Source organism: Buteo buteo, chromosome 13, assembly GCF_964188355.1.
Source record: "Buteo buteo chromosome 13, bButBut1.hap1.1, whole genome shotgun sequence".
NCBI classification, from domain to species: Eukaryota; Metazoa; Chordata; class Aves; order Accipitriformes; family Accipitridae; genus Buteo; species Buteo buteo.
Genome location: NC_134183.1, coordinates 22,074,568 through 22,097,452, shown reverse-complemented (window position 1 = coordinate 22,097,452; position 22,885 = coordinate 22,074,568). Strand labels below are relative to the sequence as shown.

General features: G+C 38.9%; 1 protein-coding gene across 8 annotated transcripts in view; it reads left to right on the top strand.

Moving 5' to 3' along the window:
- Positions 1-22,885, top strand: part of CHD2 (chromodomain helicase DNA binding protein 2) — a 91,258-nt gene that overhangs the window by 7,097 nt on the left and 61,276 nt on the right. For 5 of the 8 annotated variants that reach the window (XM_075045045.1, XM_075045048.1, XM_075045047.1 and 2 more), the window contains exons 1-4: positions 10,495-10,928; positions 13,614-13,685; positions 14,403-14,492; positions 18,703-18,763. The gene's annotated coding sequence lies outside the window, so the exon portion shown is untranslated. Of the gene's footprint in view, positions 1-4,700; positions 4,782-10,494; positions 10,929-11,001; positions 11,101-13,613; positions 13,686-14,402; positions 14,493-18,702; positions 18,764-22,885 lie in introns of those variants that run through there. The other 3 variants (XM_075045042.1, XM_075045041.1, XM_075045043.1) reach the window with 2 other exon arrangements.

Below are 22,885 nucleotides of genomic sequence, written 5' to 3'. Positions count from 1 at the left end.
GAGAAAAATGAAAGCTAGAAAAAAAAAAAAAAAAAGTTGCATTTCTGCTTTCCTGCAAGGAGGCGTGTGTTTTTAGGCAGCTGTCTACAGAGGCAGTCGCCATTTCGTGAAGCAGCATTAATGCAGCAGGAGGAGACATGTTGTGTTCATAGGAGTTTGTATTGTAAGGTTTTTCTCAAGAGGCTTTTTCGTTCTACCTTCACCCTCTTTCAGTCCAAAGGCTTTCATTTTTAAACTTAAAGTAAAAAAGTAATAACAAGTAACAAAAACAAGGAAAAAGGGGAAAAGTTCTCCTGAGGGAATCACAGTGTGCAACCAAAATCAGGTCTCTCTCCAGGAGACTTAAAAAATTCTAGAGGTGGAACATGGTTCCAAAAATGCCACCAAGCCCATAGCGAGAATAGCCAGGATGATAACATGGCTGCGCACCCAGCGTTGCAGAGGCATAGCTGAGGCGTTCAGGGAAAATATAGTACCTCAGGTATGTTTTGAATAGAGTATTTGTTTCTAGTATAAAAATATGTCTGACTGGTCTGTGCACACACGGTACTGGCCCTTTTTTACTTGCATGGGCTGACTTGACCTCCAGGTATTGAGATATTAGTTTTGATCTAAAAATCTCTGACTACCGCCAGTGCTGCAGAACTGCTCATTTGATCACAAGAGAAAATACTGATACTGACTGTGGCAGGAGCGAGGTCTGACTGAATGTCCTTCAGTGCAAAACTCTTAGAGCAAGGAACAGCATTTTTGTTAAGGGTCTTTGATGTTAGAGTTTACTTTCTCCACTCCGGGATCTTTCACTTGCAAAATACATTATAAGGCTCATTTGTTTAACAAGTCTCTGGGAGCTGGGAGAGGGAGCATTAATGCTGGCGTTTGGGAATACAACTGATATTATTGCATTTGATTTTGGTTTCGTGTCATTATTTTCTGGTTTCAGAGTCAGGAAAAGCTGCTCATTTATTTTTCATGTAGCTGTATTTTTATCCTGGCTTCTTAAGGAGGCAGGGCTTATGAAATCATGCTGTTAGAGGCCTTGAGCTTTTGATCTGATGTTCAGTTTCAACAAATTTCAGTTCCAGAGTTTCTGTACTTTGGGGGAGGCTGCGAATTACGGAGGCAAATTAGTGCTTCTGCTAAAGAACAAACTACAAAATGAGTGCAAAGGCTATCTCTTCTGCTTTCCTTGCTGACCAAGCAATCAGTATCTATGTGCCAGTTGACTGGTCAGTAATGTATAGCTCAGAAGTATCACAGCCTCTGCCTGAATATGGCAAAGCGGGGATGCTTCAGCAATGCAGTGCTAGCTGGGTGTGCGACTGCCGACTATCAGGAAAGCAGGCCTTGTTATTTCAGCTGCTCACAAAAAGACTTGATAACTTCTAGCCATGATATTCAAATCCAAACTAGGACTGCAAAAAAGTATTAGTCATATTTAAAGCCAAGAGTAAGTCAGGTTCCTCCATGTTAGCCGCAGTTGAATTTTGCAAGGTCTTTGATCTCCTTGCTCTGGGTCCAAAAGAGTGTCTCCTTTTCAAGCCTGTCACTGCAAAGATTTCTTTGAGAGGGTGATTCCTTCATTACAGAAAAGCAATGTAAAGAAACCTTTTTGCCACCTCAAGATCATTATTTTCTTGATTGCCCTTTTGTACTCTGCTAAGGTTACAGGTCAGCTGTAACTTGAATGCAGCGTGCAGCAATGACCAGCAATACATCTAGCACAGAGCTCTAGTATGAAGCTCATGCACATCTTTCATTTGTTCGTGTAAGACTGTGTATTATAATAATAATATAAAGCATAAAATAGCTTTCGTATATAAAAATTACTTTTCCAGCATATACTAATGTGCCTTTCTGAACCTCTTAATTAGGTTATATTTTCTCCTAAACTTAATTCCATTTTATTAATGTCACTTGAGTAGATTTCAACTTCATTTTTCATTCCAATTTTCATGATCTTTAGTGTGTGTGTGTATATATACGTATAAAAGATAATCCTTTATTAATCTTTTAAACAGAACTGTTTTCGTTCATGCAGCAAAAGTACTGTCCCAGAATATTCACTCGGCACCTGATATGCTAGCCAGGAGCACAATACCTTAATAACTGGAGTTGAAGAAAAAAAGGCAGCTATTAAAGTCCCAGTGTTTCACTTTTGTTCGTGTTACAATTCTAAATTATCCAAGCATTTGTCTTTATCCCCTACACACACAAACTTGTGTTCCCCATACACCTTTTTCCTCCAAAGTCTTCTATGATCTCCTTTATCTTATACACTAGGTCAGAGTGTTCAAATGTACTGCTTAATACCAGTAACGTGTGTCTTGTTACAATAAAATTTTAGATAGTTCCCCAATTAAATGCATTTTATTTTGACCTATTTGCTTCTACTTATATCTAACATTTTGTCATTTGATAGTCAATATTCTGTTTTATGGAAAGGTATTAAAGGTATGCTGAAGGAGATGAATAAGAGGTGAAGTACTTAGCACAATTTAATTTGTATTATTCCTTTCGCCATTATTAATGAAATAGGCAAGAAAAAGAAATGTTGGGGAAAATACAAAGAATGGTGATGCAATTATACCTGCATGTGCAAAACTACATGCTTGCTCTTACTTTTGAAATTTACACCTCTGCTTTTATGTTCTCTTTCCCTCTTATGGACTGGGTTAGTTCATTTCAGTTACATTTTCCAAGTACTGACATAAATGTTCATTCCTAAATTCACTTCATATGCTTCTAAATCCTTAGGACAACATTCGGTTTAGACACACCAAGGAAAACCTGGAGTGATTCCACTGACCTAAATGTGATTACTCAGTGCTGAATTAAAGGCACAGGCACGTAACTTGTTACTCCAAACACACGGGTCTTAAGAAGACATAAAAATGTCAGCTTTTTTCATTAAATTAAATGTTTCTAAGACCTTAAAATAAGATACATTTGTAAAGAGAGGTAATAGCTTCTTGTTAAATCCACTATTAAATCTTGGAGAAAACAAGTCACGTTTTGGGCACATAGAACCTTGTTCAGGTCTTCCACAGGATGAAATTGCAATGGAAGTTGCAGTCAGATTTTTCAGACAGCAATGAAGTGCTGTGGATGTCTCGCTCAAGATGTGTTGCATTCCCTCTGCTGCTTTAATTGTACAAAAAGCCATTGACCTCATTTTGTGACAGCACTGTACCAACAGTGTTTTCTTGGGCTGCTTACATTTTCTCACCAGCTCACCTTCTAACACTAATCTTTGACTAAATATTTATTTAAAAAAAATACTCTGTGAATGATTTCAAGCTGAGACAAGATTATCACCATTAATGGCTTGGTCAGAGAGAAAGACTATTTGTTTCAGCATGCAAATCTGTTGCCTGCAACAGTTAAACCTGGTAATTCTGGAGTTTAGATGGATGACATGCCTGACATGCACAAAACTGCTCCAGTCCCTAGGCTGATGAGCTCTCCTAACTGGATAAAGCTCTGGCCGGAGCCAGTTTATAGTGAATTGACTGTAGGAAGAAAATATAAAAGCTCATGGGAAACATCAGTCTGACACAGAAGCTATTTCTGTTCAGGTGACATTCTAATCCAAGTGTGTCCCTGATAGAAGTATCACTATATCAAAAATTGATTGGACCCCACATCTAACAAGTACTGACAAATATGAAGAAGTTTGTTTTGAACTACAAATATAAGGGGTCTTCTCTTTTATGTATATGGTACATTACAAGAGGGTGATTCAGTGTTTCGTCAGACTGTCTATAAAATAAAGTATATGCTTGTAAGATTCCAGAAAAAAGGCTGGCTTTTTTCACTGCATGTGGCAATTTGCTGAATAATGCATCATTTTGTCAACAATTATATAGCAATCAATAAAACGCCCTACGGTGCTACCTGCACACAAGAGACAAGAATGAAGATCGTTATGGAAACAGGCTTGAAATTTGCTTGAAATAAAAATCCCAGTTCTATACTTGTGGTTTTGGAGGCCTGGGTTGTTTTTCTTTTCATTCTAGAGTAGCTGTAATTCATCTTGTTCGATTTGAGTGAAATTCATCATGTTTGCAAGGCTAGTATGAAGCCCTTTGCCTCCAGTCTTCCAAGGAGATTTACCGAGAAAGTATACTTGTTATTCTTGTCATCTAAACTTTCCAAAGTCTCCACTAGAACTCAAATGGACAGTTAGTAAAAAATAAAAATTAGAGCTTACAGTTGGGGTATTTTTTGTCCTTGATTTTGATGTGTAAACACATATTTGTGCTAAGTCTGTGTTCCCTTTTCTGATCATATTCCTCAAAATACTTGAGCAATCAAGCTTTACTGGCTCATGTTTGCAGCAAATAAATTTCAAGGATGGACAGATGAATGCCTTTGGAAAATGAACTTTAAATCTGCACAAGGAAGTAATCATGCTAGAATTTCAAATTATCTAAGTTTAAAACAACCCCTAAATTATTATTAATTTCATTGTCTAGATCGTCTAAAAATGTATTATTTCATGGCTACGTTTAAAATCCAAATATTCTGAAGATTCTGATTAAAAGTTATAAACTGTTATTTTCTGACTCTTTATGTAACAATTGTGTAATATATTGGAAAATGGGAGAACAATATATTTATTTTGAAACATAAGATCAGGTATGGCGCTCTCAAGCTTGCCAATGCTTCTCTCTCTTTTTTTTTTTTTTTTTTACCAGGCTTTTGATAAAATGATGACCATCTCCAAGCTCAGCAGAATGCTCCTATGATTCCACAGACTGTACTGTAGAGCCAGAAGGGTAAGATAAAGCAAGCTGTTTGCAGCTTCTACATTTTAAAGGGATTTAAATCCCTACCAATATGTCTAATCCTTGCATGTTTCTAGTTCTGCAAGTTTCCAAGCAGCAAACTTCATCAATACAGAGGAGTTAAAGTGTGTAAGTCAAGTCACACAATGTGCATGCTGTACCTATAGGTATTTAAAGTTCCTGGGAAGGTGCATATTAGTTTGATTTGCTTTCAAAGGTGATTTCAGTAACAAGCAAAGTTGCATCATTCTTTTTCGTGTAAGGAGACATGTAACAGCTTGTTAGCACTTGTATAAATTCTAGTGTCTAAGTAAGTACAGACAAAATGGTCAGTCGGTATTTTTTCTACTGTGTCCCAGTCGTCTTATAAAAGTTTGCCAAGCTAAGCAGAGTAGTTTGTTACCTAAAAGCTGACCTTCAAAAAAAAAAAAGATCGTTTTGTACAAGTAGCAGGGGTGAAGAAAAAGGGGTAAAGAAACAGCTTTGTTCTTCCAAGCTCCAGTGGCTTACTTTAAGAAGCAATTAAACATATTATTAAAAAATCACCCAAGTTCTTTAAGTTCAAAACAATCTAGAGTTTTAAACTGTCATAAGATTTCATCAAAATAAGTGCTACTGTATCTTTCCCACTTTTCTTATACCTCTAAGATTGGCATTTAAGGCAATTGCTGTATGCTGAGTGTTGACCAAATACAGCATAAGTACCTTGACTGAGATGGTTACTATTTCTTATAGTTAAGATGGCAACAAGGGATAATTTGAAGATGATCTCTGATAATAACAAAGATCTTCAAGTTTCAAACCTCCTTAAGAAAAGTGGACTTGATTTTTCAAGTCAAGTTAATATAAAGCACAGCAATGAATCCTCTCACTAGACAACAGTTACTGGTCTTTTATTTGCCTTATTGTATACAGGAACTCATGCAAAACTGAAATAGCAAGGTGGGTAGGTTGTTCAGGAGCTCTTAGATCTAGCATTTGAGCTCGGGCCACAAGATCATGTGTACAGAAACCATACTGATTCTTTGATGCATTGTGACCAGCAAGTTAAAAATTTGCTTAGGAAAGACACTTAAACCCCACAAAAGATATTGGTTCCATTTCCCACTTCCATTACGTCTTTATACATTTTATTGATAACTTATTTTTCTTTGAAAACAGGAATAAAAGCTGAATCTTGGTTAAAATTGCTTCATTTTGAATAAACCGAAAAAGCACTGGAGTTTGGCTTAGCAGACTGAAAGATTTTTTTTCTTTACCATATGTTTATGACACTGATAAGAATTTGTTTCTAATTATTCGTGGTAGTAAATCTTTTTCTTTCTGCTCACAAGGTTCATCATTCTAAACATGAGCACCGTAAAAGTGCTAGCAAAACCACCATATTAACATAATCTTAGTTTTCAGTGTTAAATCCTAGAAACAAAAAGGGCGTATGTAAAAGTTCTCTCTATCTCTATGTGTGTAGATGTGTTTGCAATTATTCATTACAGGCTGGAACAAAAGTCTGGATTTGAATTCCAGTTCCAGACTCAGAGCAGAATCAATAGCACAAGCTGATTGCTAGAATTGGTTTTTATCCTTGCTGCTGGTGTTATTGCTTGTCTTGTGACAGTAGCAAAAAGCTTTAGCTAGGATCAATATACCATAATCATCTTCACCAGTCACACAGGGAAGTTGGTTCCATGCTTAGAAGAACTTTGTCTTTATTTACATTTCTGTTGATGTTACTCTGTCACTGCTATGAGAAGCCCGCAGACGACAGCAGTGCAGGCATAGCCATACTCTTACAGCATCTTTGTGCATGCTGCTCCAAAATCCTAGGTTTTCAGAAGTGTGATAGAAGGTAATTTGTATCTGCCTGGACAATTATTGTGATTTTAATAGTGAATTACTGAGGAAGGAAACACAAGGAAAAAAAAAAAGGCAGATCGATTGTTTTAGTAAGATATTACAGGTTACATACAAAAACAGAAAATAGGACTATACTTTATTCAGGAAAAAGCGACAATTTCTGTGAACACCCAGTTTGCAGGAAGTTAAATGCCTACCACAAAAAAGCTTGCTGTGTTCAAAGGGCATCTGATATCCTGTTTGCATATTCTCTATCAAAATAATCCAAACTATTATGTTTGGTTTAGGGCCTAGAAAATTGTTATTGATTTCTCCTGAAAAGTGATAGAGCTTTGGGTGAAGAAAAGTTCGGTGACGTTACACATCTCAATCTTGTTTAGACTCCTGTTTTCCACTTCAAAAGGCAGATGCAATACTTAACCATTTTGTCAAATATCAGTGTCAGATCTCTGGCCTTCCCATTATATTTGTGTCTTCAAAGAGCTGTATGCTACTTTTGCACCTCATGTATCACAAAGAACAAGCTTCTTCACCAATCTTTTGGTATCCTCTGGTACAAAGGGCATGTTGGGGCAGGCAGGGAAGGGACGCTGCCCTGCGAAATTAGTGTGCTTTTGCATGTTGTCCCTAAGGGATAATAACAATCTGCATGGGAGCTGGGGGGAAGGAAAAAAGGTTGTAGAAGAAAATAGTTTGGGTGAGTACCAGAAAGTGAGGTTGTGTGCCTCCATCTGGAATTCTAGCTGCAGATGCAGTCTCAGAAAATAGTTCCCAAATTAGTAATGGAAATATTGTCTCATTGTTATCAGACATGTTGTTCATAAAACATGGCTGAAGTATTTGGTCTGATGATACAGAAAGCAAGAAAGCATGCAATCTAAAAGAGAAGGAAACAAACATATGGAGGAATTTACATTTGTGTAGAAATGCCTGAATTTAGAAGGGGAAAAATGGGGTAACTGCAGAGGCAGTAGGAATGAGAATTTTGTGATTATACAGAGCCGACCATGGGAGATAAAAATGTGAAAAAGGAGACTAGTGCTTTCTACTGTTTCATTAGGAAAGAAGAATGCAAACAGATAGACTGTTATCAGTACATGAACAGCAAAGTTGTCAGACAAGTGCTGTGGCTCTGGAGAGAGTGACTGTACTTACATTCACATACATACAACTGTCTTGAAGCCAAGAAACAGAAGAGGTAATGGATACTTGTGTAAGCTTTTTTTGGAGCTGCTTTAGGCCTTGGTGGCCAGGAAGCAAAAGAGCAGCACTGAATATATTTAATGATGATATTAGACTTCCAATAATTTTTTGGTTACATGTAGCAGCAATACAGCAAGTGACTTTCAAAAACATTTCTATCTCTAAATATACATGAATATTTTTTTTAAAGAAGAATAGTCTATTATACTAGACAGTCTGGTATAGTTAGAGAAAATCAGATAACAGTTTGAGCATACAGGATAGGTCTTGTTCAGTTACAATCTTACTCTTCTGGCTATAATCACACTATTACAAAGTGCAATTAAGTCTTGAATGCCTGATCTCTTTTCTTCCTTTCATGTGGTTATTACAAGTGATCATACTTTATACATTTTTCTAGAAATGTACTTGTATTCTGGGAAGAAACAGTAGAAAGGCTGGAAATGGTACACTAAACTTCTAATCTTGGTCCTTGCTGTAAAGTCATACCTTGCAGTGTTGGCTGAAAATGCTGACATAAGTTGAAGTGCTTTTGCTGTGCCCTACTTTTATCTAGTTCCTGCCTTATCCTTGGCTGCCTTTCCCCTTTCTTCACTGTTGGTGGTTTTCCAAGGAGGACAGCATCTGGGTTCTGTCCATGCAAACACCTTTACATACAGTTACACGCGAGTAGCTCCACTGAGAGCAAGAATATTAGCCTTTGCAAGAATCTGAATGGTAATGAAGTTGCAGAACAGGCTTCCTCCTCTCCACAGTCTCTGTAGACCAGAACTTCCATTCTTATTCTTGTGGAGAAAAAAACAAGAAAAGGCCTTTTGCCCTTTTCCAGTGAGAAGCAGTATTTGCTGTTTTGCTCCACCATTGATTCCTTGGCTGGAGGCTCCCATGCTGTAGTACCTTTATGCAGACCACCACCATCCCTTCTTTGAAGATGGTAACCACCTTATCACCACTGTCTACAAGCCAGTAGATTTGTGTGTTCCTCCCCTGCTACCCTATACAAGGAGGCCTGGCTTTTCTCTGTATTTTGAAAGCAAATACATCTCTCGGGTCAACATAATTTCTCCTCAGGGACATTAGTGAGCGATTCTTTTCAGCTTGCCAGCTACTTCTGGCTTTTCCAGGACCCAGCTTGGGAGATCACTGCTGAAGTCCAACTACATGATTTCAAGTGCCAGACTAGCTTCTCAGACCTTCCATAATCTTTTTGAGCATTGTTGGTTTAATCACTGCTGTAACTACCCACATTATTAGTACAAAAAAGGAATGAGACACCTTTCTCTCTGCTATTAATGGAGCAAGCTGTGCAAATAGAAGGAGGAAGGCATGCATACCATTCAAAGTGGCTGCTGAAGTATGTAAATACTAATTATGCTGTTCTGCCTTGTTTATTGGGTGTGCCTCTTGCAGAGGAACATCATAACTGACTGGCTGGGGACAGGCATGTATGACAGTGACCAAGAATGAGGGGGATGCTCCTCTATCATGCTGGTATCTGAAGTGGTTTCCATGGCAGTAGTCAAAATAGGAGACAGTGTCCTGGTGAGGTTGGCATATGAAGCAGTTTCTATGGCGTTGGCTAAAAAAAAGTAGGATACCTAGTTTTATTTGGGTGTCTGTGGTGGTTTTGAGACGTACTAATGAGGACTGGGATTGACGCTGCAGAAGGGCAGGTGATGCCGTCGCTCTGGCTCCTTCCAGCAGCAGGGCTTAGTAGCAGGTTGAGCGTGTACAATGCGGAGGAAGCCCGGGGCAGTTGGCTGTACTCGGGTCGAGCGAGCCAAGTGTTTGCGGCACCACTTTTTGTGGTGAACTGGGGCCGGTGCCCCGGCCAGGCTGGTGGGTGGGCTGTGCCAGGGCCCAAGCCGGGCTGCCACCCATCAAGGGCAAGGGCTCATGAGAAGAGAGGTGCTTCTTGTGGGAATGGCAGCAGAGGGTGCCGTAGCAAGCTGGGCCGTTAAGCGAGGGGTTCTCACAGAGGCCAAGCGCGGGGGGCTGAGCCTCACCGCAGCTCGGTGCGGGCTGGCGACGGGCGCCTTGGGCAGGCTGAGGTACGAAGAGATTTCCGAACCGTGGGCTAGAAGGGAAGGCGGCGCCCAGACCGAGCGGGGTCAAGGCTGAAACGAGGCGGGGTGGAGCTGGGGCCGCCCCCGGCCAGGTGGGCCTGGGGAGGGGGGCGGCAGCAGGGCCCGGGGGCGGCAGCAGGGCCCAGGGCCGCCGGCGGGGCGGGCGCTCCGCGCCAGCTGCCCGCCGCCCTCCTCCCCCTGAGGGGAGGCTCGTGCGGACGGGGCGCGAGCCCGCGGCGGGCGGGGCGGGGGCGCGAGGAGGCGGGCAGGAGCCAATGGGGAGCGGCCGGCGCCGCTCGCCAAAGCTCGGCGGCGGGCGCTGAGGCGGGGAAGCGCGGCCAATGGGAGGCCGCGGCCGCCGTGCGCGCGGGCCCGGGGTGGGGAGGTCGAAGGAGGGCGCGGCGCGGCCAATGGAAGCGGTGCGCGCGCTCGGGCCTGGCGGGGAGGGCGCGGCGCGGCCAATGGAGAGCGGCGCGCGCAGCCGAGGGCGGGGCGGTGCGGAGCTGGGGGCGGGAGGGGGGGGGCGCTGCGCTGCGCGCCGTAGGTAGGGGGCAGGGGCGCGGGCCCGCCCCTTCCTCGCCGCAGTGAGTAGTGAGCGGGCGGCCATGTTGTGCGGGGGGGAGGGGAGGAAGGAGTTGAGAGGAGACGGAGAGACTCTCTCACACACACGGCACAAGATGGCCGGGGAAGCAGCCGCAGCTGCAGCCAGGCTCCCGGGCGCTTTCCCCGTGGCTCGGAGCGGGGAGGCCCGGCGAGCGCTCCGGGTGCCGGTCTCGGGGGCCAAGTCGGGCCCGGCACTCTGGGGGTTCCGGGGCGACGGAGGGCGGCGAGCCGGGCGACCGTGCGGGGCTGCCGACGAGCGGAGGGTAATGGCGCCGGGCTCCGGAGCCCTGCCCGCGCCTCTTCCCTCGCCGGGCGGACGCGGGGCCGTCCTTCGCCGCGGGCAGGGCGAGGAGGGGAGCAGCGCCCCGTCCTCAGGGCCCCCGTTGCCTGCCGACGGGCTGCTCTTCGCCGGGTAAGTGCCTGAGTCTGCTCGCTTCTCATTGTCCTTTGTCCTTGGGAGGAAAAACAAAATGTCCTTGGAGCCGGGAGGGGGAGGGGGCGCCTGCCTGCCTCTCCCTGCCCCCCCTCGCCGCTCCCTGAGGGGAGCCTTGGGGACCCCCCTTCGTCTCCGTGACCCCTTTCGGGTAAGGGGGGAGCCGCGCGGTTTGGGGAGGGAGCGGCGGGAGAAGGGGTGCCGCAGAGGGAGCCCAGCTCGGCGACCGCCCCGGTGACACTCGTCGGTTCCCGGGCTGCAGAGCGCTCCCCCCCCCCCCCCCCCCCATGCAGCACCGAGGGGTCTCCGCACAGCCCGTCCCCCAATGCAGCACGGAGGATGGGGGGCAGCTGCAGACGGGTTCCCCGGTGCAGCAGTGAGGAGAGGGGGGGCTGCAGACCTGTTCCCCTCCAGTGCAGCATGGAAGGGGGGCATCTGCAAACCAGCTTATAACTCCAATGCAGCAGTAAAGGGAGGGGGGGGAGAGGTGAAGACTGTACTACATCATCAGTTAAATGTTTCGCCCCAAGCCCGTATCTGTTTAAAGAGCATTTGTTGCCCATTGCTGCTCAGATGGGGATATGTTTTCGTAGTTTGTAAGAACAAAGACGCCATGTCCTTTTCTCTTAAAAATAAAACTTGGTGGTTTTTTTGTGGGGTGTTGGCTTTTAACTCTTTCTAAACCAGTAAGAAAAAACAGGCTGCGGATGAGACAGCTCGGTACTTTACCGAAACAATAGATAGAAATTTACTTCACTTGAAAAACAGCAGTTCAGGTGCAGAACTTTAAAGAAAACTCTTAAGAATTACGTGCAATATGATTTTGCAATTAAAACTGCAATGCAAAAACTTACAAGCTTAAAAAAAACAAAGCTCGGTCATGCCAAGTCTACAGTTTAAAGTTGGCAAAATACTACAGTTGTGATTTTGGCGAAACTATGAGAAGAAGAGGCAGTTACTTAAATACGAATTACATGATAAAGAAACAAATGGGTTTGTGTGTGACATTAAAAGCTTTTAAAAAGCATTTATTGGGTGTCAGTTTTGTTTTTAGTATTCAGTTTGTGCATTTTTCAGGGAGCTTGCAGTCGTTTCTGTTTACGTAGCATTTTTATCGTTGTTTCGATGGTTAATAATTTAGAAGTTGTACAACACCTATTGCAAGACTTTCTAAAAATGCAAGTTTAAATGGAATGGCTAATGTTTGTTTTGCATTGGCTCGCATTCAGCAATTATCAATTTAAGGGTGAAATTGTAATTCCAGAGGTATAAAAAGTCACTGTAGTAGAGCAAGAGGTAAATATTAAGAACTTTAGTTTTAATTGGAGATTGCGTATAGCCATATTTGTTGATTTATCTGGTGTACACTTGTACAGGATTATAAAACTCCTTGCAGGTTTTAAATATTGCAGTTGGAGGTAAATCTACATTTTTCTGTACTTCTCTGCAAATATGGATCCGTCATTACAACTGTGAAAGTTGTCTTTTTTTTCCTGGAAATATAAATACAAGTTTCAGCAACCATTGGACTTCTATCACCTTTATGCAAAGTGTTTGGTATCTTTATTTTAGATTTGGATTATGGTGCTTTTATAACCCCAGCAACAGTTCTGCAGTGTAGAACAGGTTGAGACATACACACTTTACTGAAAAGAAAGTTCTAGCTTTAGGTGGGTGTCTGCTGTATTTTTTTATTTTTATTTTTTAATACATTAGGAGATAATTTTTAAAATAGCTTTGAGTTGTTTCTTTCAACTACTGAAAATAAAATAGCAGTTAAGTGTCTCTGAAAATAAATTACTTTTAATTATTAACATATTTTATTCAATAGTTGTGCATTTTTGTATATACAAGGTGTAGGAATTTTAATTTATGTTTAAATATTTTTTAATGTAACATTAAAATGTTTTTTTAAATTACCCGCATGTTTACAGAATTATTCCAGACTTCTAGAGTACAAAATAATGGTGATAAATATGACTGCTGCAAAATAAAATGTTAAGCCTTTTCACAAAAGGCGAGAAAAGTTGGCTAGAGGTAGTGCAAATATGGTGTTCCTTGTGTTAAAGAGCATAGTTTGGGATCTGATTAAAGGTTAAAGAAGCTGAAGGCTTTGAAACTGTATTCTGAAGGGCAAAAAAGATATCTTTTTGGGGGGAGATCAAGTAACTTATGACTTAAAATTCAGAGAAGCTGATGACAGAAGCCATTTTCAAATTACTTTGCTATCACTAGAGGTTTTATTTAATTTTGCATAGCCTACTTCTAAAGACTTTAATGTGAAAAAAAGTACAAGGACTGAGAGGTATTGTGTGATAAATTACTCAAGAAGAAAAAAATCACAAATTGGCTAGGCATTTGATCTTTAAGTCATTCAAAATTAAAGTAATGGGAGACAGAAGAGCAGATTGCAGTTATTCATGCAAAAATATAGATCTTGCACGTTGTATGTCAGTCACTCTTCATCTCCAGTGTTTTTCTTCAGCCAAGTATGTACTGCCACCCGTACTTTTATTTTTAGAGTTGAGTTCTAAAGATACAGTTACTGCTATCATAAGTTTTTCCTAACTTAATTACCTAAAGATCAATAAATTTCAAGTACCTGACTTTTTCTGCTTTTCTAAAGCAAAATGCTGAAAATTTTGATACTTTCTTTATTTTTAGGTAGAATTCCATGAACAATACCTTATTTCCTGACTGGCTTCCAGAAGAATCGTTCATACCTTATTTTCTTAGGTAAGAGTGGTTATAACTTGTAGTATGTTAATTTCCTTGTTATTTTTTTGATCTTGGGATTTGCCTTTTTGGCTACTGTGCAGGTGGGAAGAAAAAAACCTCATTTTTAAATTGGAGTGGACCCATTTTATAAATTATCTGGAATTTTTTAAAGCCTTTTTTTGCAGATATGGCTAGACTGTCTTAAAATAATGAGATGTTTGTGCTACTACTTCTGTATAATTTTTAGTTTACTAAGGCTATTTAAGAAGTGGATTGTTATTTTTTTATAGGTGTATACACATACATATGCATTGTATTTGGTGGGAAATGACAGTATGTTCATATAAACCCAGAAGTTCCATATGTCCCATTTCACCAGTGAAAACATGCATAGAACTTTTAAAATTGTTTGGTTTTTGTACTTAATGAGTTTGTAGCATTAATGCTTGGGGATATTGTAGAATTTGTGTATGATGGTAATGACCCGAGATTTCAGGTATTCATACAGAAGGATATTTTTGGGGCCTGTGTCTCGATTTTGGAGACCTGAATGCTAATGCTTGGCAAGGATAGAATATTATGTTTTTGTACTGTGGGTAAAATTTTTATTAATCGTAACACACTTTATGGGTTATAAAAAAGTTTATATTAATCAAGAATGTTAAATCTGTAGGTAAAATCTGTATGGACCTTTGTTTTCAGACAAACCTGGTTTTGTTTTTTTTTTCTTTAAAGGCTATTACTGGATATTGTTCTTGCTTCCAAAGATTCAGATGGCTATTTGGGTAAAAGACCTTGAGCAAAATTCCGTGCTGTGCCTACCAGGTATGTTATACTGTGTTGCGGGTTGTTTTTTGGTGGGTTTTTTTATTATCCTGGAAGTAATTTTTCTTTTTTTAGCAAAATAAACATTGAACATTTATGTTACAATGTTTTACCCTGTTGAATTTTCTTTCAAGTTTTAGTGCATTTGAAAACTGTTAGCATGTACTAGATACAGTAATGTTAATGTCTTCTTTCACATCTTGTAAGATTTTTATGGTCACTCATAAATAAGACTTTTTTAAAGAATCTGAAATGACCATGTCAACGTGTTGTAAAATAAAGCTGTGCTTATGAGGATTGCCATATCTACTAAGTCTAATCAAATTTTAGAAATGCTTTTCCTTCAGTTCAAGGTATTGCTTCATTAGCAAGTGACACTCATAAGCTTTTCCTTTCCAAGAAATTATTTTTATACGTTAAACTTAGAAATTCTCTTTTCAGTGTAAGTTTTACTCTAAAAGCCTAAACCTGCACCCAGTTGTTATGAAGTATCTTACTGTCCTTCTTGCAGTATAAACAAATCAGCTTTCTAATGTTTGATATTTTTTTTAATTTCTTTTTTTACACTTTAAGGTTCTGCATTTAGAGACAGAGTAAAATGTTACATTTGAGTCATGCTTTCACCACTGTGTAATTAAAAGTTGGGGATCTTGTTTGCCTGTCTTGACGGGTTCCTTTTCACAGCTTACCATGCTAATGTACTTCAGTACATGTTCAGAATTTCAAAGTGTAAGGTGTCTTCATGAAGACATGTGTATCAGGATTCTCAAAAATACTCTTGATAATTTGCTTTTAAAAATTACATAATTTATCACAATAACTTAAGAAAACAGATGTTGTGAATCCCTGTGGCTTGGATGAAGGCTTCAGCCTGTTCATATAAGAGAAGTCATATACCAATTTTGCATATGCTTTTTAAAAATGTCTCTCTAGGTTTTAATAAATCTTTATCTGCAGTAAGTCACTGCTAATATGCAAGGCAGATTTCAAATAATATTTACAGAGATTAGACATGTACCATACACCATGGATGTCCTGCAACAAATCACAGCTAATGAACAAGGCTGTTAGGTATGTTCTAGACCTTCATTGTGTAACTGTCTGATGGGAAGTTTGAGAATTAGAAGTTTGTGTTAGAAACGGTCTGTTACCTTGAGAAGAACAGCAGAACATAGGTGAAATCCCATGCAAATTTTCAGTTTAGAGGGTCAAAATGACCAGATATTGCACAGTCTATTACAATAAAGGCAAGACTAGCCTGATTCACATAAAAGACTGATAGTAATGATGGGACTGAATTTGTCAAACTCAAGACTTGTATTCCTAATGTTAAATCCTTAAATGTCTAAAGCTGCAACTTTCAATGGACCTTCTCTTAAAAAAAAAATAAATACAGTGCTCAAAAGAAGAGTAATCTTGACTGACCTGAGTGTTTTATGATGAATATGAAATTGAGCACTTTGATCTTAATGATCTTACATATTTCCTATATCATCATGATGCTGTTTGTGCTGAATAGATGTTATAATAAACCCAGTTTTATATGTCCCCTGTTACTTTTGTGAGCTCTTTGGAGCTCCCTTTTCCTGTAAGAACAACATGTTTTCACCTAGTAAATGGCAGCTTGATCTTTTGGTTAGGTAGACCTCAGTAGGCTAGATGCACACTACAGGGGACTTGAGGAAAGTTTTCATGACCACCCTACAGCATACTAATGAGGATTGATGAGGTCAGAAGAATGCTCTCTGGTCACATCTTAATAACTTTTTCAGTAGAGGAAGCTGTTCTTCTATGGTGTTACAAAGCCATATAAGTATCTCATAGAATGAATTTGTAGCGTTGGCAGCTTATATCGAAAAACATTGGTGTAGTGATATATTTCATGTTTGCCAAAATACCTTCTTAATTTATCCCAAGAAAGAATCTGATGTGGGGTAAATAGCTTTAGAACATCTGACCTTACCACATGCTGTAAAAGGAGATGCACTTTCCTGATTCTTAGAGCTAGCAGTGCCAATCTTTTGGTGACGAGTCATGGACCTATGATGCAAGGCATGGTTTATGTGGAGTAGGCCGTACTGTACTTATGACGTGTCATTCTATAATTTAAAAATAAATATAAGCCACAACTATAAGGCTACCTTAAAAAAAAAAAGTAAATCCATGTTTGTTTTTAAATAAGGGATGGATTTTTTAATCACAAAGGGGTTACAACAATTACTGTGAGTAGTCTGATTAAAAGATTTTCAGTTTGACATTTATTAAATAAATAGAATTAAATAGGAAATACAGGCATTAATCTGAAAGGCTAATTTTTTTCAGCTGAAACTTGTGTTTTCTAGCTTTATAGTTTGTGGCTCTTGGCATAAACCTTCAGCTTTTGTGATGCATTCTGTAGTTCAGGAATGAATGTGTTTTGGATATTAAAATTAAAAAACTCAAAATACAGTGGTATATTTTATAATGGTGGAAAATTGATCACTCATGATCAAATGAATGAAATGTAATATGTTATTAACATCTTGGTGCTGTTTTTACAAAACTCATTGTTTGGTTCATCTGTTCACTTCAGAGTAGAGAAGTCTTACTACTACCAAGTGATACCATCCTAACATATTAGATTCCTTTTGCAAAATTTTGCTGAAGGTCAGAAGAATGTGCTTTGGTTGAGCCTTGGTAACTTTTTCAGTAGAGGAAACTGTTCCTCTGTGGTGATATAAAGCCATATTAAGTATCCTCATTAAAGTTTTTGTGAAATTACTATAACTGGATGCTAACTCTAGAATTAAAGAGAACAGGAACAAACTTGAATGCAGATGGTGTATGTTTAGCTGTCCTGTAAATTATTAAAAATGGCTGAGAGCTGTAAGTTGAAAGTCTTTCCATCATTAACTTTTACCTAGTCTTCATATATTAAATTGCAGTTTGAGTGGCTTTTTTTTTGAGTGAAATGGTACGTATAGGACAGAAGGAGATTTGAAGGGCATAAGTAAACCTCTTTAGTTCATTTCTTATGCTTGGCATGACTGATAGATGCCTCTTGGACGATCAAAGTCTAGCAACCATGTTGTGTTTCTTCTACAAAGTACCCATCCACCATTTTAGAAGTACTTCAGTTTTGTGCTTCCATTTAATAGCAACTGTTGGGTCACATTTAAATGCATGTTTTAAACTTCTAAATTTCATTTTGTTTGGAAATTCTAGATGTTTGTGCCAGTTTACTACTATGATTTTTTTTATCTTTTCCCCTTTCTAAAGGGATCTTTTTCCATATTAATAATTTCAAGTAAATTACATCAACAAAGAAATTGCAGTTCTGTTCATCACAGCTTGCTTTCTGTGCATCGGAGTAGCTATCAATTTGAAGATGAGAATTTAGAAGATTGTAGAAAATAATGCACAGTATGCTATCACTGAACAGGTTCATTAATTTTTATGTATTTGAGGCTATATTCCAATATAAGTAGATTCTGAGAGATCATGAGAGAAACAGTTTTTTGCTTGTACATGTTAGGTGAATAACTTTTATGGCTCATGATAGAGGATGACTTCATGCAGTTGAAATTTACAGTAAAAAAACCAAGGCGGGTTCATGAGTTGTTTTAGAGTTTTAGGTCTTATTTTAATCTTCCTAACTCTGTTTAAGATGATTTTGATTAAATGTTTATTGATGTGGATTGCTAGTAAGCATTTTCAAAATCAAGTTTTCAAATTTGAGCCTTGTCCACATGCAGATCACTTTGAGATATAGAGTAGGTAACTTGTTACATATCGGTGTGTTAAATAATTCCACTTCATCTAGCTGATACCACCTCTCAGTAAAAATTTTCACGTGAAGTGCAGATCAGTTAGTTGAAGCATACTTCCACTTGATGCCTGATTGATTGATCTTTCTCAAAAATTAAAAAAAAATTTTTTTGTTGTTGTTGCTTTGTTTCTCGAGGAATTTGTGTATAGGTCTGAATTCTTTGGGTGGTTTGCACAGGTTCTTTGATAATGGGTTGCCTAGTGATACTTGACGTTTTTTACAGAAATGTCTTTGGTACTGTATGCTACGATCTGCTGGGGACTTTTTTTTTTTTTCATTTGTGGATAGGGCTTTTGTAATACTCTTATGCTAGTGCTCTGGTCTTCTAGTTCTGAAAGTTTTTTTTTATTATTTTTTAGTTTTCTTTTAATTCGAGTGTTTAATATATCCTTTTCCCTACAGATGTGTTGAGGAATTGATTTACTCACTGTAAGCAAAATAACTGCTCTTGATTGAAGCGCTGGTAAGTTGTTATTCCTAATAACTTTTACTTTTTAGCTTTAAAAAAACCCCTACAAACACACATGGCTGTAATGTTTAACTTGCTCAAGTTTTTGGCTGAATACATCCTAAAGTTCCTTAAAGTGTGTCTGTGCATGCATGTGTGTTTCTAGAAGGCTCAGTTAGAAGGACCACAGGATCATTCTTGCTGGGTTCTTAGGAAATGAAGCTATACTTGGATAGTACTCTCAACCTGTCTCACTGGAGAACAGCTTTCATATCTAATTGTAGTTCATTGGTCTTCTGCTTCTGTGATTTGACTCCGTATTTTGTTGAGAACTGTTAAATCAGTTTGCTTGTTCAGAAGGTTTTGGTACACAAATACCTGTCTCTACAGAGAAGTACTACACACAATTTGGATAACAAATGGTGTGGAAAGTATCATAGCAGGAAGAACTTGTCTTATGAGCATCTCATGTTGTCCTTTTTTGCTTCTGTGAGGATCAGTGAGAGTCTGAGCAGATAGCAACTGTCTTCTGTTCTATGATTGTTCTGTTTCTGTTCTTCATTCATAAAACTTCAGCGTTGCAGAAAATGGTATGTAATGCTGATAGTTTCCTGTATTAAACTTCTAGCTGATAGATTTCATTTTAGGAATCATTCCTCATATAGTCAAAATGCAAAATTGGCAGACTTGAGTAGAAAAATACATTCAGTTCTATACTGGATAGATATGGGGATAGGATTTTCTTCAGTTTCCTTAACTAAGAGGAATTTGGTCTTGATGACGTTTTGCTGTCTCTGGCACATTCTGTGACTCTCTTGAGAGTTGTCGCTGGAAAGACCGAAGTCCTTTTGTCTTCCTGTCTGCTTAAAATTCAGACTTCTTGATTCTACATTTTTAATTAGGGCATCCATTGCATTTTGTGTACATGAATTAACTTTTTTTTAGCAGGAAGCTCTTTTCCCTGTACAACTATGCTTCGGAATATATGCTTTTCTTTAAAAGAGACAGTTTCTTGGAGACAGTTCTTTCAGTTTGACGTGCTACCTGATTGACTAATGCCTTCTTTAGACTGCAGACAGCTTGAGAAAATGTTGTTCCAAGATGCAAATATTCTCTTGTTTCAGTGGATAGATGATAGTGATTTTTAACTGTCCAATGGCTCTGTATGTTAGCAGAGACCTTCAGCAACCATGCTTACCTTGTACAAACTGCATCTATGCTGCCTCAGGTGCTAGGAAAGCAGCTACTCCCTGTTCGTACTCTAAAGTCCCATGCTTTCTTCTGGTCCACTCACATGATGTGGAGGCTAGTGTAGAGCTGTTTTGAAAGTAAAAAGGAGTATGTGGGGGTAAGGTGCAAACCTTGCTAGGCCATGTTGATGTGGCCTTGTGCTGCTTTTAGGCATATTTCATTTTGAACCAATTTTATCACTGAGTTTTCAGTCCTGAAGCAAAAGAGTAGAATTCATGAACTTCGAGGAATTAAGTTCTTACTGTGTGTACATGTGCTCTGTTTTGACAATCTTTGATTAGTGTTTCATCTCTTCTACTGTGTTCTGTAAGTTTTATTACTTTGTTCTTTCAGAAGTCATAAGCCATTTTTCACACTGCAGGTATGTGTAGAACAGCCTATTTCTTGCCATGTTAGAAGTAAATGTTACTCCTTCCAGCTGTTTCTCAAACCTCTTCCTATGCTGTCCACTGTTGCCTTTTTTCTCCCCATAACCTGCTATAATCTCTAAACATGTGACTCATGTTCCATTTTTATATTAATCTTCATCTGTTTCCTACATCTATCTTTGGGCATTTTTTCTGTTTTCTCTCATTGGATTGTAAATTAGTTGTTGTCAGATCTGGTTTCTTGAGCAGGAATTTGGCTCTTCAGTTACATATTGAGTAATTCTTCCATCCTTTTCTGTTTTATAATCCTTCCTTAAAGGAAGGGGTGAATGTGAAACTGTTATTGACTTAAAGAAACAGTTGTCTTCAAAAGAAGTTGCTTCAGAATGCATTTATAAAAACATCCAAATGTATGGATCTTTAAAGATCTAGTATTACCCTCTCTGGTTAACATAAACAACGTTTAGTTGCAGCACTGATTTTTTTTTTATTTTTTTTTTTTTACTTGAAGGGAGGAAATACTTGAAAACAGCAGGAGCTTTATTGAAGTTGGCATACTTTGCTTAATGCAGTAAAATTTATTATTTAAAAATAATACACACAAAAGAGTGCATCTGTGAATAAAGTCACATCTTACCTGAAATTAATCTCTAAATCTGAGAAACCTGGCAAACAGCCTTTCTTAGCTAAGAATACCTGATCCTACATGAGTTGTGCTTTTACTGCTGTGCTTACTGAACATCAAATCAGACTTAGGACTGCCCAGAGTACTTGAGTTTCTTTTAAAGATTGGGCGTAATGTCATTATGGACTTCAGATGTCAATAAAGGGCACTCCTGCTTTTTCCTCTAGTGTAAAAGTTACCAGAGATGTGTCTTTGAGAAAAAAATCTTGCTTTAATGAACTTTGAACTTCAGGTTTGGTTTGCTCAGAACCTCATTCTGTCCATTCAGCTCCCTCTGTTGGAGTGAATTCCCTTTCTAGCAGTATGTCACCTTGGTTTTTAAATTCAAGCCTCAGAATGTGAGAGGTCTCACCCTGGAAAACTTTGTAAATGTATTGGTGTCTTATGCACTTGTGCTGATGCCTGAGTGTTTCACGTGTTGTGATTGGCCTTCAATCTCGCACTTTCAGAAACGCAAGGTTCCAATAGACATGAAATGGCTGAAGCCATGTTTTTGGCCATAAGGGATGTCTTTTATTGCTGTTGTCTCTAAATAGGTAGAGCAACAAATAATTACAGAAAACTGAAGAGAAAAACTTTGTAAACTCAGATGTTTCAAAACTGTTGCATTAAACCTTTGGGCATGGTTGTGAATGGTTTCTGTCCGTTGACACAGAATTTCAATGTTACCAGTGATGTGATGGAAACCGAAAGTATTACATGACTACCCAAGTGCCTTATTTACCATGACCAAAATACTGTGTTTGGAAACAAATACAGTAAATAGTAGATAATATAAGCTTGACAAATGGGATGATGCTTAATTGATGTTACAGAAGGAATGAAATACTCATGTCATCTAGCAAAAAAATTGGGCTCTTCAGTGGCTACCTTAAGTGTGGGATCACTGCAGTATGTCTTAGTGGAGGAGTATATTTTTGCAACATTATCAGAACTTCTTAGTAAAATGTGCCTTAACTCATAAGTAAACAAATGCTATTAAATATTTTAAAGCAGATGTAGATTTTGCATGAAAAATGTATGGATTGCTATTAATATTTTGGCCATTAGTATAGCATCTTTTTTATGTATGAATAACTCTTAGAACAGGGGCTGTTGTAGCATGTTCTTAATTATACTATATCATCAGTTCTGTTTACTGCTAATTATTTTACAAGGTCAAGAGAAGAGTTTAAAATTAATGTGGTGGGGTTACTTGGAAAGTTTTTGGTGCAGCCAAATGTAGGTGAACCTACTAGGGAAATTTGCCCTTAAATTGCATTTGGCATATCTCATTAGTGTCTAATGCAGAAGGCTAACCCAACTGAAAACAGCCTTTTAAGGTTGACTAATATGTAACTAAATTATATTTTGAGAGGCGGGGAAAGCTGATGCCAGTAATTAAATTTCCTTATGTTAAGCTTCTTACAATAACTATAAAAACTATTTTATCGGTCTTATTTATGGGATTTCCACTGTGCTCATGTTAGTACTTCTGAATATTTGATTGTGACAATAATGGACAACTTTGTGGTGGTTTATTTTTCATGTTTTGGTACCTCAGTCAAGGCATTAACATTAAAAATTATTCAAAGTTTTAATTTATCTTCAAATGCCTAAATGGGTTTGAAATTAGGCTAGTATACCAATAAGAACTAAAAAAAAAACCCAAACCAAAACAACCCCCAAAACCTGTTTATTCAGTTCAGTGGGGGGTGGAGGAGGGAAGAAAACATTTCAAAATATTTAATTCCTGTATTAACTGAGGATGAGTTGAATGCTTGAACCAAAGAATTTCTGCAAATTTGAATGTTCAATTTCTGGTTCTGAAAATGTGAAGATCCCATGGTTGTA